The following is a 15,565-nucleotide window of genomic DNA, read 5'->3' as shown; positions in this document are numbered from 1 at the left end:
AACCCTAACCAGTAGATCAGGCACACCGTCGATCGTGTGATAATGGCTCTAGCTGCGGGTATATATGTGCCAAAGGGTCCCAATCTTGGTTCTCCATGTGTATATGTACTAAACAAACCTAAAAGAATGAAAAGTTACATTGGTGCACCCTTGCGCGGAGAAATCTAGGGGGGTAGACCCGCCGGGGCACACGTTCCGCTGTTTTGGGGGAGGAGGGGGATAACGACCGTCGGAGCACCGGAACCCCACCAAACCTTGCATGTGGACCTATGATATGTGTCAAAGTGTGGTGCAAGGTCTAATGGTGCAAAAGTAGCTCCCCTAAACCCTAAACCCTAAACTGGGGAGGCTTCGAGCCCTAAACCCCTCTAAATCCCTAAACCACGACGCCGGAGCTGCAGAACCATGCATCATAAACCCTAACCCTAACCCTAAACCCTAAACCTATACATAACCATAAATACTTACCCTTTAACCTAAACCCTAGCCCTAGCCCCTAAACCCTAGCCCTAACCCTACACCTAACCCTAACCAGTAGATCAGGCACACCTTCGATCGTGTGATAATGGCTCTAGCTGCGGGTATATGTGCCAAAGGGTCCCAATCTTGGTTCTCCATGTGTATATGTACTAAACAAACCTAAAAGAATGAAAAGTTACATTGGTGCACCCTCGCGCGGAGAAATCTAGGGGGGTAGACTCTCAGTGGCACACGTTCACATTGTTTTGGGGGAGGAGGGGGATAACGACCGTCGGAGCACCGGAACCCCACCAAACCTTACATGTGGACCTATGATATGTGTCAAAGTGTGATGCAAGGTGTAATGGTGCAAAAGTAGCTCCCCTAAACCCTAAACCCTAGCTCTCACCCTACACCGAACCCTAACCAGTAGATCAGGCACACCGTCGATCATGTGATAATGGCTCGAGCTGCGGGTGTATGTGCCAAAGGGTCCCAATCTTGGTTCTCCATGTGTATATGTCCTAAACAAACCTAAAAGAATGAAAATATACATTGGTGCACCCTCGCGCGAAGAAATCTAGGGGGTAGACCCGCCGGGGCACACGTTTCGCTGTTTTGGGGGGAGGAGGGGGAGAACGACCGCCGGAACACCGGAACCCCACCAAATCTTGCATGTGGGCCTATTCTATGTGTCAAAGTGTGATGCAAGGTGTGATTCACCAAATGGTGCATGGCATGGATCCCCGGTCTGACATCCCTCACCTTCGGGCGATAACACTTAACAGATTCCTGGACGTGTACGGTGAAGTGTCCCGCCACGGGTATATCGGGGGCTAGACTGTGCCAAAGGGTGCCACACATGGTTTTCAATATGTCCATGGACTAAACAAACCTAAACCTATGAAAAGGTATATTGGTGGAACCTCGCGTGGAGAAATCTAGGTGGTAGACCATCCGAGGCCCACAGACAGCCGTTTTTAGGGGGGAATGACCCCCGGAGCACGAATGCCACCAAAACTTGCAACTGGACCTAAAACCTAACCCTAACAAACCTAAAAGAATGAAAAAGTACATTGTGCACCCTCGCGCGGAGAAATCTACGGGGGTAGACCCGCCGTCCCGCTGTTTTGGGGGGAAGGAGGGGGACGGCCGCCGGAGCACCGGAACCCTGATATATGTGGGGGGATGAACATGGAGAGTAATTTTGTATTGCACATTGTCTAATAAATAGTCATCAAAAAGAAAAACTAATTAACAAAATAAATATAAGTATTAGATGAAATAAAATAGTTAGAAAAACAAATTAAATGGTTGTTGGCGCACGGCAAAGAATGCAACGCACGGCAAAGGAGGCTTTGCCGTGCACTATTCCTGGCCGCACGGCAAAGGGAGCACCACGGCAAAGAATGCAACGCATGGCAAAGAATGCAACACACGGCAAAGGATCTTTGCCGTCCTGGCTTCTTTGCCGTGCGCTTCTTGAGGGCTTTGCCGTGCGCCAACGCGTTGCCGTGAGGCACTTCTAACTTTGCCGTGCGGCGATACTTTGCCATGCGCCACCATAAAACTTTGCCGTGCTTTATTTCTTTGCCGTGCGTCCCTCTCGCGCCACACGGCAAAGAAATCTTTGCCGTGCAGTGCCTCACGGCAATGAAACGCTGCACGGCAGCGCCTGATTTTCCCGTAGTGCTAATCTTTATTTCTAAAATTCGTCTGAGAACTAATTTCGTTCTCCGTCAGATGATGCCATAAGAAATCTCAATTGCAACTCTTATTGCAACTGATACTTAACATGAATCACAAAGCAAATCTAATAGTGTAGGACGACTGAGCATGAACTTAATTATCAACTATAATAGGCACAAAAGTAGTTGAGCGATGGCTACGACTATGACTGAACGGTGGCCTTGAGATGGAGCTACAGAATCTCAATCGGAAGCAGAATTGGAAACCCGCTCCTCTAGCTCGCTTATCCTCTTTGGGAGGAGGAGTTGAAATGGTATCATCGATCAAAGGCTCAATTTATTCTGGAAGGGGATTCGAACACACGGTATTTTCACGAGATTTCCAATGGCCATCACAGGAAAAAACGTATCCAGTCTCTAATCCAGGAGGAGGGGTTGATCGAAGGTCATGAACAACTCAAATCATATATTACCAATTATTATAAAAGCCTATTTGGAGCACCATAGGAGAGCTCTTTTTCCCTGGATGAAACCCATGTAGCTGATATTCCCCAAGTTTCCATGGCGGAGAATGACTTGTTGACGACTCCTTACTCCGATGAAGAAGTCGAAAAAACCATTTTCCAAATGGAACACAATAAAGCTCCGGGGCCAGATGGTTTTCCCGCGGAGTTTTATGAGACTTTTTGGGACGCAATAAAGGTCGATCTTCTACAGATATTCAGTGTTTTACACGCTGGACAGTTATAATTATTCCGTATAAATTTTGGTGAGGTAATCTTGTTGCCAAAGGTTAAGGCGGCAGAAAGGATTCACCAGTACATACCACTAAACGTAAGTTTCAACATATTCACGGAAGTGGCCACCATTAAACTGAATACGGTTGCTGACCATGTGGTATTGCCTTCACAATCCGCTTTTATGCAAGGCCAAACTATCCTTGATGGGGTCGTTCTGCATGAGGCGACCCATGAGTTGCATACCAACAACATGAATGGGGTTATTTAAAACTTGATTTCGAAAAATCTTATGACAAAGTCAAGTGGTCTTTTCTTCAGCAAACACTCAGGATGAAAGGTTTTTCATCAGAGTGGTATGCGTTGATCAATGATTTTGTGTCCGGAGGTAGTGTAGCCATTCGTGTCAACGATGATACGGGTAGATACTTCCAAACACGAAAAGGCTTGCGCCAAGACGACCCTCTATCATCATTGTTATTTAACATTGTGGCTGATATGCTCGCTATTTTGATCGAACGTGCCAAGGCTGATGGCCATATTGAAGGGGTTATTCCACATCTTGTTGATGGTGGACTATCAATACTTCAATACGCCGATGATAATGTTATTTTTATGGAACACGACCTTGAAAAAGCCCAAAATCTCAAGTTAGTCTTGACGGCTTTCGAGCAATTATTGGGTCTTAAGATAAATTTCCATAAGAGTGAATTGTTCTGTTTCGGTGACGCCCAAGATTCATCAGCTGCCTATGTAGATTTGTTTGGATGTGGGAAATGCCAGTTTCCTATTAGTTATTTGGGGATCCCGATACATTATCGACAATTAACAATAACTGAATGGAAAATTGTCGAGGAAAGACTTCAGAAGGGACTTAGTAGTTCGAAAGGCAAATTACTGTCAGTTGGTGAAAGATTGATACTCATTAATTCGGTACTTACTAATATGGTACTGTATATGATATCTTTCTTCCTATTGCCGAAAGGTGTCTTACAGAAGCTCGATTATTATCGATCGAGATTCTTTTGGAAAGTGGACAACGGGAAAAAGAAATATCGTCTGGTTAAATGGAGTGTTGTTTGCCTCCCCAAAGATCATGGGGGGTTGGGTGTTCATGACCTTGAGGTCAAATACTCAGCCTTACTTGGTAAATGACTATTTAAGCTTCTTACCGAAGATGGGCTATGAGAGACTCTCCTTAAGAGAAAGTATATTGGAGAAAAAGCGTTGTCCCAAGTCATATGGAAACCTGGTGACCCGCATTTCTAGGCCGGTCTAATGGCTATAAAGAAATATTTCTTCCAACATGGTACATTCTCGATAAAGGATGGTCGCATATACGGTTCTGGGGAGGATTCTTGGTTAGGGAATAGACCTCTTAGTATTGTATGTCGCAAAAGTAATACCATTGCGGCAGTAATGGTGACCTCACTTCCCTCTGTGACGTTTAGACGAGATTTACTGGGTCCGAGATTGGCTGCGTGGAATGCCTTACTTCTACGTTTGGAATTCATTCACCTATCGGAAGGCACCGATGAATTTAGTTGGAACTTACATCCTAATGGGAAATTTTCAGTAAGTTCATTATACAATGCGATTATACATCCTGATATTCCAGTCGATAATAACAAGAAAATTTGGAAGATGAAAGTACCACTTAAAACTAAAGTATTATGTCGGTACTTATGTCGAGGGGTGATCCTAACCAAAGATAATCTTATTAAAGGTAACTGTCATGGAAACAAATAGTGTGTTCTGTTAACAAGATGAGACAATCAAACACTTAATCTTCCAATATCGCTTCTAGGTCTATATAGTCATGCATCCAAGTAGCTTCCGATCTGTATCCTCCGACTAGTGAAGCCAATGTCTTTGGAAATTGGCTTCATGGTATCGATTACAGATTTAGAATGCTTATTAGGGTGGGAGCGCTTGCTGTTATATGGTCTCTTTGGCTGTGTAGAAATAACAAAGTTTTTAATGATAATAATTGTTCTCTCTTGCAGGTTATCTACAGATATACCGGTACTCTATGTTCGTGATCTGCGCTACAGAAGGTGGCGAATCGCAACCTATTTATGGAGGTCTATACACGGTTGGAGGCTACGGCGATGGATACTTTTTCATAACATGGGTGGCAGCATAATCTACGGACCGGGCCACCAAAGGTTACATAGGCGTTAATATGTACAACGCCTTTTTTAAATCTTTTTAGAACTTGTGGACTATCATACTTGGACGGCTGTGTGCATTTTGGTTATGCAGAGGCCGGATGTAATTGCTTGTTTTGAGTAATAAAAGCGCCCATTATAAAAAAATCCTCTTTCTTTAATTATTCAATTTTCCTCACGTGGAGTCATGCGATTTGTAGATTGGGATTTTTGCCACTAGCAGATTAGGTACTTATCATATTTGAAAAGAAAATTAGTAAAGATCTGACTGTCTCCTCTCTCCCGCAACTGTAGCAGAGAGGCGATTTCTGAAATCCCCTGTTCGGACCACCTCGCCGGCGGCGATTCGCCGGTTCCCTCTCCCTCCGCCGGCCGCTTCGGCGGCGGGAGGGTGGGGGAACCCCGGATCTCGCCGTGTACATAGTGTAGGCCCGAGTAGGTGGCCAGCCGACGGCGTTGAGGAGGTGGTGGCGATGTCGGAGTGGCCTTTTGGGGCGGCGACCTTCCCCTCTCGCGGTGGACCTCGGTGGAGTTCCGCTGCGGATCGTTCGTCCTGCCCATGCCCGCGGCTGTCCGGACCTGCGGTGCATGGTGTCCCCTCGCTGGAGTCTGAGGTGCGGTGGATCCGGCTGTGTGTTGAATCTCAAGGTGCGTTTTCTGTTGACAATGGCGTCCGAGTCGATGGAGCAAGGTGGAGGCTCTCCGGAGTCGAGGATCGACGACTTCCCGACCGCAGAGGGGCACCTCCGATCCAAGGCTTGAAGGGAGGTGTAGCGACGGCGCGCCATCGGCACGTCTTGCTCGCCGTTGACAACGACGGGATCCAGGAGGACGTAGTTGTAATTTTTATCTTTGTTCTGGATCTTTCTGTAAGGACTGCGGTTGAATAGATTTTTCTCCTTTCTCGCAAAAAAAAAAAGATCTGACTGTCAAAAGGTTTCTTCCTGGAGGTATGCCCGTGTCAGCAGAAATTATAATCATTTGATTTGAAAAGACAACATCAGAACGCCTAGAAATAGTTTCTTTTAGTGTTTCCTCAAACATGTTTAATCCTTACAAGGTTCTTCTTTTAGTGTCCCCTCAAACACGGTCAATCATTGCAAGGTTTTGACTCATGTTATTATGTCATGCATGAATCTTTGAAGTTCAGGACATAGTAAATTATTCACTATGAATCTTTGAACTTCAGAACTAGTGACCACGCACCTGATCGTGAGCATGACGTAGACACACTGAATCTAGCTGGTTTCTACGACACGGTTGTATCAACATTAACTTACTTCATCTAAAAAAACAATAACTTTGTGCATTTTTAAGATGTGATTTTTTTTCTCCCAGTGCAACGCGCCAACGCCCGGATACATTTACTACTACTTATTTAATAGTCTCGAAGGGCCTAACTTAACATGAGAGTAACGAAATCACTTCACAAAAAGTAGCGTAGAGTCTAAATCATATGTCATAACCCTACTCGCGACTGACTAGGAGAACTTTCCTAGCTTGCATAGACGTTGTCGAATCCTTCTTCATTTCCCGAATTCTTCCAAATCTGACCAAGTAAATAACCATAACAATAACACCAACGGGTACGATTGAATGTACTTGCAAACCACCTAAGATAAGAGTAAAGGATATGCAGTATGGATGTCCCAAGGAACATGCTCTATTCTAGGGTTTGTTCGAATGAAACGATAGTTTCTCTTGTTGATATATATAGCATATCTATATATTTGTTTAAAAACATTTTAAAGACAGGTTATCTTTTGAAGACTAATAGAGATGACCCATTTTTCTTTCCGACTATCTCGATAGGATCAAAACATTCTTTCTCTACCATACCTCCCAGGTACCCTTCTACTAGTCCTTCTCAAAACAGTTTGGAAAACTCTTTTATAAACTAAATCTTCTTTAATGCCAAACAACTTCAATTCCCACATCCATAACCGTGGACACGGTTACTCGAATAGTTTAAACGATTTCTCTTTTCATCTATACGGCACAGGTGTCTTATCTTACGTAGTTGTATGTCTCTTATACAATACTTTCTTTGAAAATTGTATGATTGAGTTCTTTTCTTTCGACAGTGGTTGGTCTGTGTGTACGAAGAACCTAGGCGAGTCCTCCTTTTGATTCATGAAGGTTTGTACCATTTATTCTGATTTTATACCAAAATTTCCGTGTTATGTTCCACTATTGTATCTATACATATTTTAAGAACTAGAATATTTTGAATAATGGTCCTAAGACTAAGAAATGAAACGATATCGAAATTCGTATATTCTTTGATTTTCTAACCTATTGCACGCATGTAATGAAGGGTGATTATCTTGCTTCCATCTCAGCATGATCTTTAAGTATAATCTTTACAAATAGTGTATTAAGCTATTGTAAATTATATTCAGAAAAGAGAGAATACAAGCAAATTTATATGTTTAAGGAAAGCTTGAAAAAGCATAAGATCAGTGGTGGTGTGTGTATTCTTGCGTTACATTTATTAATCAGTTCTTTAAATAGCTACTCTAGAATCTTCATATTCGTGCTCTCTACTAATATTCTCTAGAATCTTTCTGGTACAACTGTCGTGGTCAATTTTGTTTGTCTTGCAAAAACATTTCCGGGCTTACGGCACATCTTTATATAGTTATTTTAATAGAGAAATCATTTATGTTATTTTTGTTTTTGTAACAAAACTCCAGTTTGCATTACAGATTTTGGTGATATACGAATCCAGTACTATTTATGATTAACGTCTCAAAGAAGCAATGAAGTAAAGTGATTTATTGCCGTAGTCTTCTCTTTCTTGGTCCCAACAAAATGCAGAGTCCTAGCAGAGATATCAACGCTTTGGGTGTAAAAATATATATTAACGACTGTCAACTGCAAAAAGTTCAGATAGGAGTAATATGCCTTGACACATCATTGGATGGCTCAAATTGCCATGTGTGATGTGAACAAAATCTTTCATGTAGATCATATCGCTGATTCTGGTTGTGGCATTTGTTGATTAATTATGCACATAATGATCGCGATAAAAAGCTTGTTTGGTTTTCTGTTATTAGGTAAGGTCAATTTGCAGCTTGGACATGTAGAATCAATTGTGTCTCCTGCTATCATTATTTTATTATTAAAAATATGTCCCACATATGTCTAGGCATCGTATGAATTCTGATCCATTTCAAAGTTTTTTTTTATCATTCTCTAATTCTCTCCTTAGGATGCAGTGCAAATTGTTACCTAGCGTGCAACTACGAACAACTTCCACATATGTTATGGATTATCTTTAAAAAAACTAGCTGATACCCCGCGCGTTGCTGCGGAAAATCATGTTTATTTGACATCAAAAAAAGGAAAATTAAAGATGAATTAATAAAATAATTTTTTCACATAATTTATAACTTCTATTACGTCACACATTGATAGGTGGCAGGCACCAATGTTTTTTGAACATATAAATATCAGGAGAAAATGATTACACGTCCCTTAACCCCTTTTTTGAGGGAAATACTTGACGTCACTTTATCCTGAACTTGAACTTCATGTATAGGTGGACTCTCGAGCCTCCTGGACCTGCATTATTAGTGATAAAATATTTAAAACTGACTGGAGTGGTGTCTTCTATATCTAATAACTCACGTGGAATAGTAAAATAATCATTCGAAAAAAGAATCCAAACAACGCAAAACCTGCAAGTTATAATTTGACCAAACATGTTCTTCATCTTTTTGTTTTCATGCATGGTCAGGGATAGTGAACAAATCTATGTACGATTGAGAATTCAAGATATATAAGATTAGATCCATTGGTTATCCGATGCTTAAATGGTAGGAAATTATTAAAGACATAGGAAAAATGGTCATTATATGTATTTTACTGATCCGTTAATAAATCAGAAACTGTTATCCCACCGGAACAAAGAAAATAATAAAAACAACAATGAAGTAAGTAGATCAATCAAATAATACTGGCAATAGTCAATCTACATTAGAATATGGAAAATACAGACTGCCGTCTTGGAAAGAATAAAAATAACTGATATGTAAAGAAGCAAATTGGGGGATCAGAAATTACCTTCTCATGACAGAAAACAGATGAGCAAATTGCCCTATGATATCAAATATGGTATCTCTTCAATCATCCAACTTAAATTTTCTCTGCGGGTATCCAACTGAGATTTAAAAGGATCATAATCATAAATTCATAATCCACTGTAACTACAATTGGTAGCCGAATATGGAAAGGACGACAAAACTTACTGTATGTATGATAAGAGATTACAATCGGTAAACAGTGGCTATGAGAATCACAAAGATTCACAAAACAGCATGAAACTAATTAGATAACTATCATTGACCTTACCGATGATGAGAAAATCTGAATTATTGATTGTTATCCAGCAGCATGGTGAGGAAAATCAAGACAATCTGCAATTCTGCATGCGAGGGAATGGTAAATCTGCAACAAAGGGGGGAAATGCTGCAAAAAACGCAAGGAAATGGCAAGTTTCTATGCTTCATTATTTTCCGAGGAGAAGGATCTAGGCTTCGTGTGCATAATGTATCTCGATCTATAACAAAACAAAAAATACAAGATGAGAAAAGGGTGGGAACCTGCAAGGACTTTAAACAAAAGCACAGAGACATCAATATCGTGGAAACTCATGCGCATTGGAGTTTGCGAGATCGCCAGCTCCTGCAATTTAGAAGATGGTGGAGATAGAAAGAGAGAGTAGGGGCAGGACGGTGATACACTGATCTCAACGCGAGACAACTAATGGAGAGGGGTTCGCAAATATGCACCACGATATGTACAGGGCTCGGGGACGGGATCAGCTATCAGCCGGAACAGTAGCGCAAATGCATGGCATGTGCGCAACAGAAGTCGGGGAGGAGCAATGGAGGACGATGACAGGCAAGGTGGAGCTCGGAGTTAAAAGGCGAGAAATCTGCGCGAACTCGTTTCCGTTTATTGCGGATACCGCGGGGGAGAGGAAGCGAACGCGCCGTGACGTAATTGAATGTGAAAATGAAGCGCCATGCATGGCGAAGAGAGAGGACGAGGCGTCGCCAACTGCAAGCGTTCCGAGATCCGTTCGGTGTCTCTCGAAATCCGATGAAGAAGATTAACAGTTTCGGCTGATTCATCACATGAGCATTAAGGCCGATGGAGGGGACTGGGCTGCATCTGGGCTGAAGATTTGGTTGGGCTGATTCGGTACAGACCGATAACACCGAACTGGAAAAAATGGCACCGAACGGAAAGGGAGACTGCTGACGGGGGATAGTAGTGACGTGGACAGCCTGCATGGTTAGAGAAATAGGTAGTGGGGCTCTACTATTTAGAGATTATAGATATCTACTGCGCCTCCTACAGAAATTGAAGGTTTCAGTGACTATTGTATCACCTACTTAAGTACAGTCATATGATTCAACATGCTAGGGATTGGCTTAGATGGGTTCATCTAGGTATCTACCATTATACGGCATGATGATTGTTTATTTTATTTCTGTCCATAGATTGAACTGCTCTTTTGCTTGAGTTATTGAAACCTTGCATTGTTTCCTTCTTCTAGCAAATGTGTGAGCTTTTGCAGAAAGAAAATTCCATTTTCCTATCATGAATGTATTTCTTATGGTTTCTTGACAGATGATGCTTTGTTCCCCACACTGCTTGATCAAATGCAAGCCTGCTAATTTTGTTTACGCTTGCTAAGATAATAATATATTCCAGTACCTAAGTTAATTCTTAATCGACAGGAAATTAGCACAACCAGAACTAATTAGGGAGACCGACGATACTGCCTCGCGTGGCAGCATGCTGCGCATGTTGAGACCCGCCGCGGTGTAGTCAACCCCTTGCACGAGATGATCCACATGTTCGGATGCAACTAAGCAGATTAAGAGCATCTCCAGTCGCGTCCCCCAAATGAGGTTTGGGAGACTGCGGACAAGAAATGGGGAAAAAAACTGTCCAGTCGCGTCCCCCAAAGCTAATTAGCGCCTCATTTTGTGTGCGGCGTAGAGTCTCTACCGGGGACGCCGGACACAAAATGAGGCATCCACATGCATGCAGCCCCTAGTCCCCACATGCTAGTCTCTTTTCCCGCACTTTCTCTCACCTACTTTTCCCACATGGGGTGGTCCCCTCTATTAAAATGCATGCATCCGGACGCTGTTTGAGGGACGCGGCTGGAAATGACCTCTTTTTTTACAGATGTTTGGTCTCTTTTTGTCCGGCACGGTCCCAAACGTGGCCAAAATCATTTGTGCCGGACGCTTTTTGAGAGACGGGACTGGAGATGCTCTAAACCAACCCGATCAGAGCTCCACGTGCAGTTCTGAACTTCTGATGCCGCCATTTGTCGCTTCACACAAAGGTCGAGATAAAGTTCCAATCGGATCACAAGTTAATCTATTTAGTCAGATGAAGCACTAACTACAAGATGAATGATACTGCAGTACGTGCCTTGTAGTTTACTCACGTCGTGTCATGTATGCTGCATTTTAAATATCTCCGTGATCGATGGAGTCAACCTCCTGCAGCGCAAAGTACGTACAAACCACGAGACGATCCACATGTTCAGATGCAACTACGAACCACGAGACGATCCACATGTTCAGATGCAACTAAGCAGAGCAAATCCAGCCATTTGCGCTTACAGTTGATTTGTACTGTATATATAACATTATAACTCCATGTCAAGTGACGGGTTCGAGCCCTTAATTGTATCCACATGCAGCCATTTTCAACTAGCTCTAGAGCATTGTCCCTTCACGCGAAGGTTCCTTACTTCTTAAAACTGATTTTCGCCCCGCTGTATTAATTAACAATCATGACGATATAAAAGTTCTTAACAAAGAAAATACTGGAGCAATATCACAAACACACCCGAAAAAAACAGGAAGTTACGACGACCTGACAAAATGACGATGATCCGCAATTGCTGCTCCTTCCGTCTTTGTCCCACCATGCTCTAAGGACCCCGAAACGCCCCGTGCAAAGCAGCCTCTTCAAAAAGGAAGCACGGCGCTGCTGCTTGGATTAAAGGGTCCTAGGGTTTTTTCTGGCACGCAGAGTATATTGGGCAAGATATTTCCATGATGCCATCCAGAAAGCAATGGTGCCGCTCAAGGGCGCGGTACCACGTCAGGGTCAGATGAGCTTACAAGGATTTCTTTCGATCACATCCACAAAAAATTCGGGCGGAAGGGAGCACCACCATCCATCTCCGCCGTTCACTAAGCGACACCACGTGTGGGTCAAACAAGCTGACAAGGATTTCTTCTGCTCCCATCCAGAAAAAACCATGGTGTAAGGAGCAGCACTACCCATCTCCACCGTTCACCAACATGCGTCACCACGAGCAAAGTTTCCTATTGGGTCACATGATAATAATCTATTTAAGCAACCACTCGGGTACTACTGTATGTAGTACTCCCTCTCTCACAGTTTATAAGGCGTGCACGTACATCTAGGTCGTAAATTTGATCAACTTAGCATTAGTTATATATTATAAAAATTATATCATTAGAAAGTTTAGATGTTCTATTTTCTAATGATATAATTTTTGTATTATATAATTTAAATTATATAGGTCAAATTGGCGACCTAGGGATACGGGGAGGACTAGTAAACTGAGAAGGAGGGAGTATGGATAAGAACTAATTACAAAAACCAATGATCGTTATTGTACTACTTTAAAGTTTACACACGTGGTTTTATGCACATTGCATTTTAAAGGTCTCCACGATCGATGGAGTCAACCCTCTTGCAGCTGCAAGCACGAAGCACAAACCACAAGACGATCCACATGTTCAGATGCAACTAAGAGCAATTTCAATAGTGTAGCCAGCTGCTAGCTATAAACTAAATGTCATCTATAGCTAACTTAGACTCAACAATACAGTAGTAAGCTATAAAAGTATAGTACTTTATCAATGTATAGCTCACATTTCACTCTCACAAAGTGCCTAGTAGCACGTGCTAGAGCTGACTCTTGCATAAGAGCGTACTCTCCTTCTCTCTGCTCCTCTCTCTCATCCAACTAAACAATAATATATTATTTTAATTCTTATAGCCAGCTGACTGTGACTTATTGTACTTGCTCTAAGCCGAGCAAATCAAGATGTGCCCATAACTCCATTTTTAATAAAATTAAACATGTTTCATGAAATCGAAGGGATGTGTAACTTCATGCCAATACTTTCCGGAAAAAACTACTATACAAAGTTTATAGTTAAGGTGAAGGCCGAACGACGAAGGTTCCACTTGCGTCATAAAGATAATCATTGTATATTCGGAAATTCATCTCACCCCCCTAGTTCATATGCATCAGAAGAACATATTTGTTGCAAAAAAACAGATTTTTAAATATCTTTACTAGTACTATTTATTTTATATTTACCGTTCATGCGAGGGTCCATATGGGCTCTCGGCCTCAACGTTGCCACTGCAATGCTCTTATTGTAATTGTATTTCTTTTTAAGCTTGGTTGTTTGAGCTATCTTATCACCTTATTCATCTTACTAGTGCAATGACAAGCTTTCCACAACCGTTCGAGAAAAAAACAGGATAGAAGAGTACAGTAAAAGTATAGAAAAGGTCTGGCGGTACTTTTGGTTTCCATTTGAAACACATATTCAAGATTCGTGTGAGGGTTATTGTGGAATCTCCATAACCATAAAATATTTATGAGGAAATTACTTGTTTCTTGGGTGCGAAAGATCCAAATATTTCGAAGTGGTAGCAGTCGTTTGGTTAGATTTTTTTTTTGGTTGTATGTATTTGTAATAACAATAGGACAATGCGTTATTGGAGAGGCTAGGTATAATTTATATCTTCGCGATATTAATATATGCTTATAGGGGTATGTGAGCATCTACGTTTGTACTGTGTTACTACAAAAAAAAAGTCGTTGAAAAGGCCGAGAGAAGTGGACTCGGTTTTTCTTCTTAAAAAGGTGGGGCATTAGAGCATCTCCACTCGCTTCCCTATATGAGATCCGACGCAGCTGTGTTTTAGGGTCCATATGAAGGACACCGGCGGTAAAATTAAAATAGGAGCCGAGCGGGCTGCCAGTCGCGATCCTTATACAAAAAAATGTAAAATTTTAAAATATAACAAAATTCGACGAAAAAGTAAAATCGTTGATACTTTGGCTATATTTGACCAATATTTGTACTAATTTAAAAACATAGATTGAAAAAAAACTAGCTACTGCCGCCACCATTGCCGCGCCCTAGCCCTAGGCAGCGGTACATCGCCGCCGCGTAATCATCGCCATCGTCGGGGCCCTCCTCCTTCAGCTGCGGGAAGTAGTTGTTGCAGCCCTGGTCAGCGTCGCCGCGCCTCCCACGCGGCCTGTTGGACGGGCCAGGTTTCTCATCGCCATCATTGAGGTTGATGACGAGGCCGAGGCGACGGTGGCACTCCTCCTCAACTCCTCGGTGAACGTGTCCGTCGCCGCGAAGGACTCCAGCTAGGCTTGGCGCAGCCTAGGGAACTCCTCCGGGTCGTCCTCCGCCCTGACGATGGAGGCCGCCGCCTTGTATTCCGGCGGTGGCGTCCACTCGCGCTGGCGCGGCGGAGAGGCCATGTGGATGACGAGGGCGCCGCCGCGACTGCCATGGTGGCGGCTGCGAGATGGAGCGGCCTCCACCAGCTCATCCTTCACCGTCGCCAGGAATCCAGCGACGGTGTATGATGACCCACAAGTATAGGGGGTGTATCGTAGTACTTTCGATAAATAAGAGTGTCGAACCCAACGAGGAGCAGAAGGTGTTGACAAGCAGTTTCGATGAAGGATTCACTGTAAATGCTCACAGACAAGTATTCAGGGGGTTTTGATATAGCAGATAAATAAAATACAAGTAAATAAAATGCGAGCGTAATAATTGCAGCGAGTGACCCAATCCTTTTTAGCACAAAGGACAAGCCGGTTTGTTTACTTATGATGACCAAACGTTCTTGAGTACACACGGGAATTTAGTCTAGTGCTTTCGCTTCATATAGTTGATTAATCTTCATTGTTTTGATAAGTGTTGTGTGGGTGAACCTATGCTAATGCACCGCCCTTCCTAGGACTAATACATACTTGTGATTAAACCCCTTGCAAGCATCCGCAAATACAAGAAAGTAATTAAGATAAATCTAACCACAGCCTTATACTCCGAGATCCTGTTATCCCTCCTGCATCGATATACCAACGGGGGTTCAGGTTGCTGTCACTCCGGCAACCCCACAATTAGCAAACGAATACAAGATGCATTTCCCTAGGCCCATAAAGGTGAAGTATCATGTAGTCGACGTTCACATGACACCACTAGAAGAATAACACCACAACTTAAATATCAAACCATTAAATATTACTCAACATAGTTCACTACTAACATTTAGACTTCACCCATGTCCTCAAGAACTAAACGAACTACTCACAAAACATCATATGGAACATGATCAGCGGTGATATGATGATGGATAACAATCTGAACATAAACCTTAATTCAACGGTTTC

General features: G+C 42.6%; 1 long non-coding RNA gene across 1 annotated transcript; it reads right to left on the bottom strand.

Annotated features, from left to right (window-relative positions):
• Positions 1-8,397: 8,397 nt before the first annotated feature.
• On the bottom strand, positions 8,398-10,096 carry LOC127309311 (uncharacterized). The gene is made up of 2 exons (XR_011746781.1): positions 9,124-10,096; positions 8,398-8,622 (listed from the first exon to the last, which is right to left on the bottom strand). It is a non-coding gene; the product is annotated as an uncharacterized lncRNA (long non-coding RNA).
• Between the last annotated feature and the right edge of the window lie 5,469 nt (positions 10,097-15,565).

Source organism: Lolium perenne, chromosome 6 (assembly GCF_019359855.2).
Source record: "Lolium perenne isolate Kyuss_39 chromosome 6, Kyuss_2.0, whole genome shotgun sequence".
NCBI lineage: Eukaryota > Viridiplantae > Streptophyta > Magnoliopsida > Poales > Poaceae > Lolium > Lolium perenne.
The sequence above is the reverse complement of the archived record's forward strand: the minus strand, read 5'-3'. Positions and strand labels throughout refer to the sequence as shown.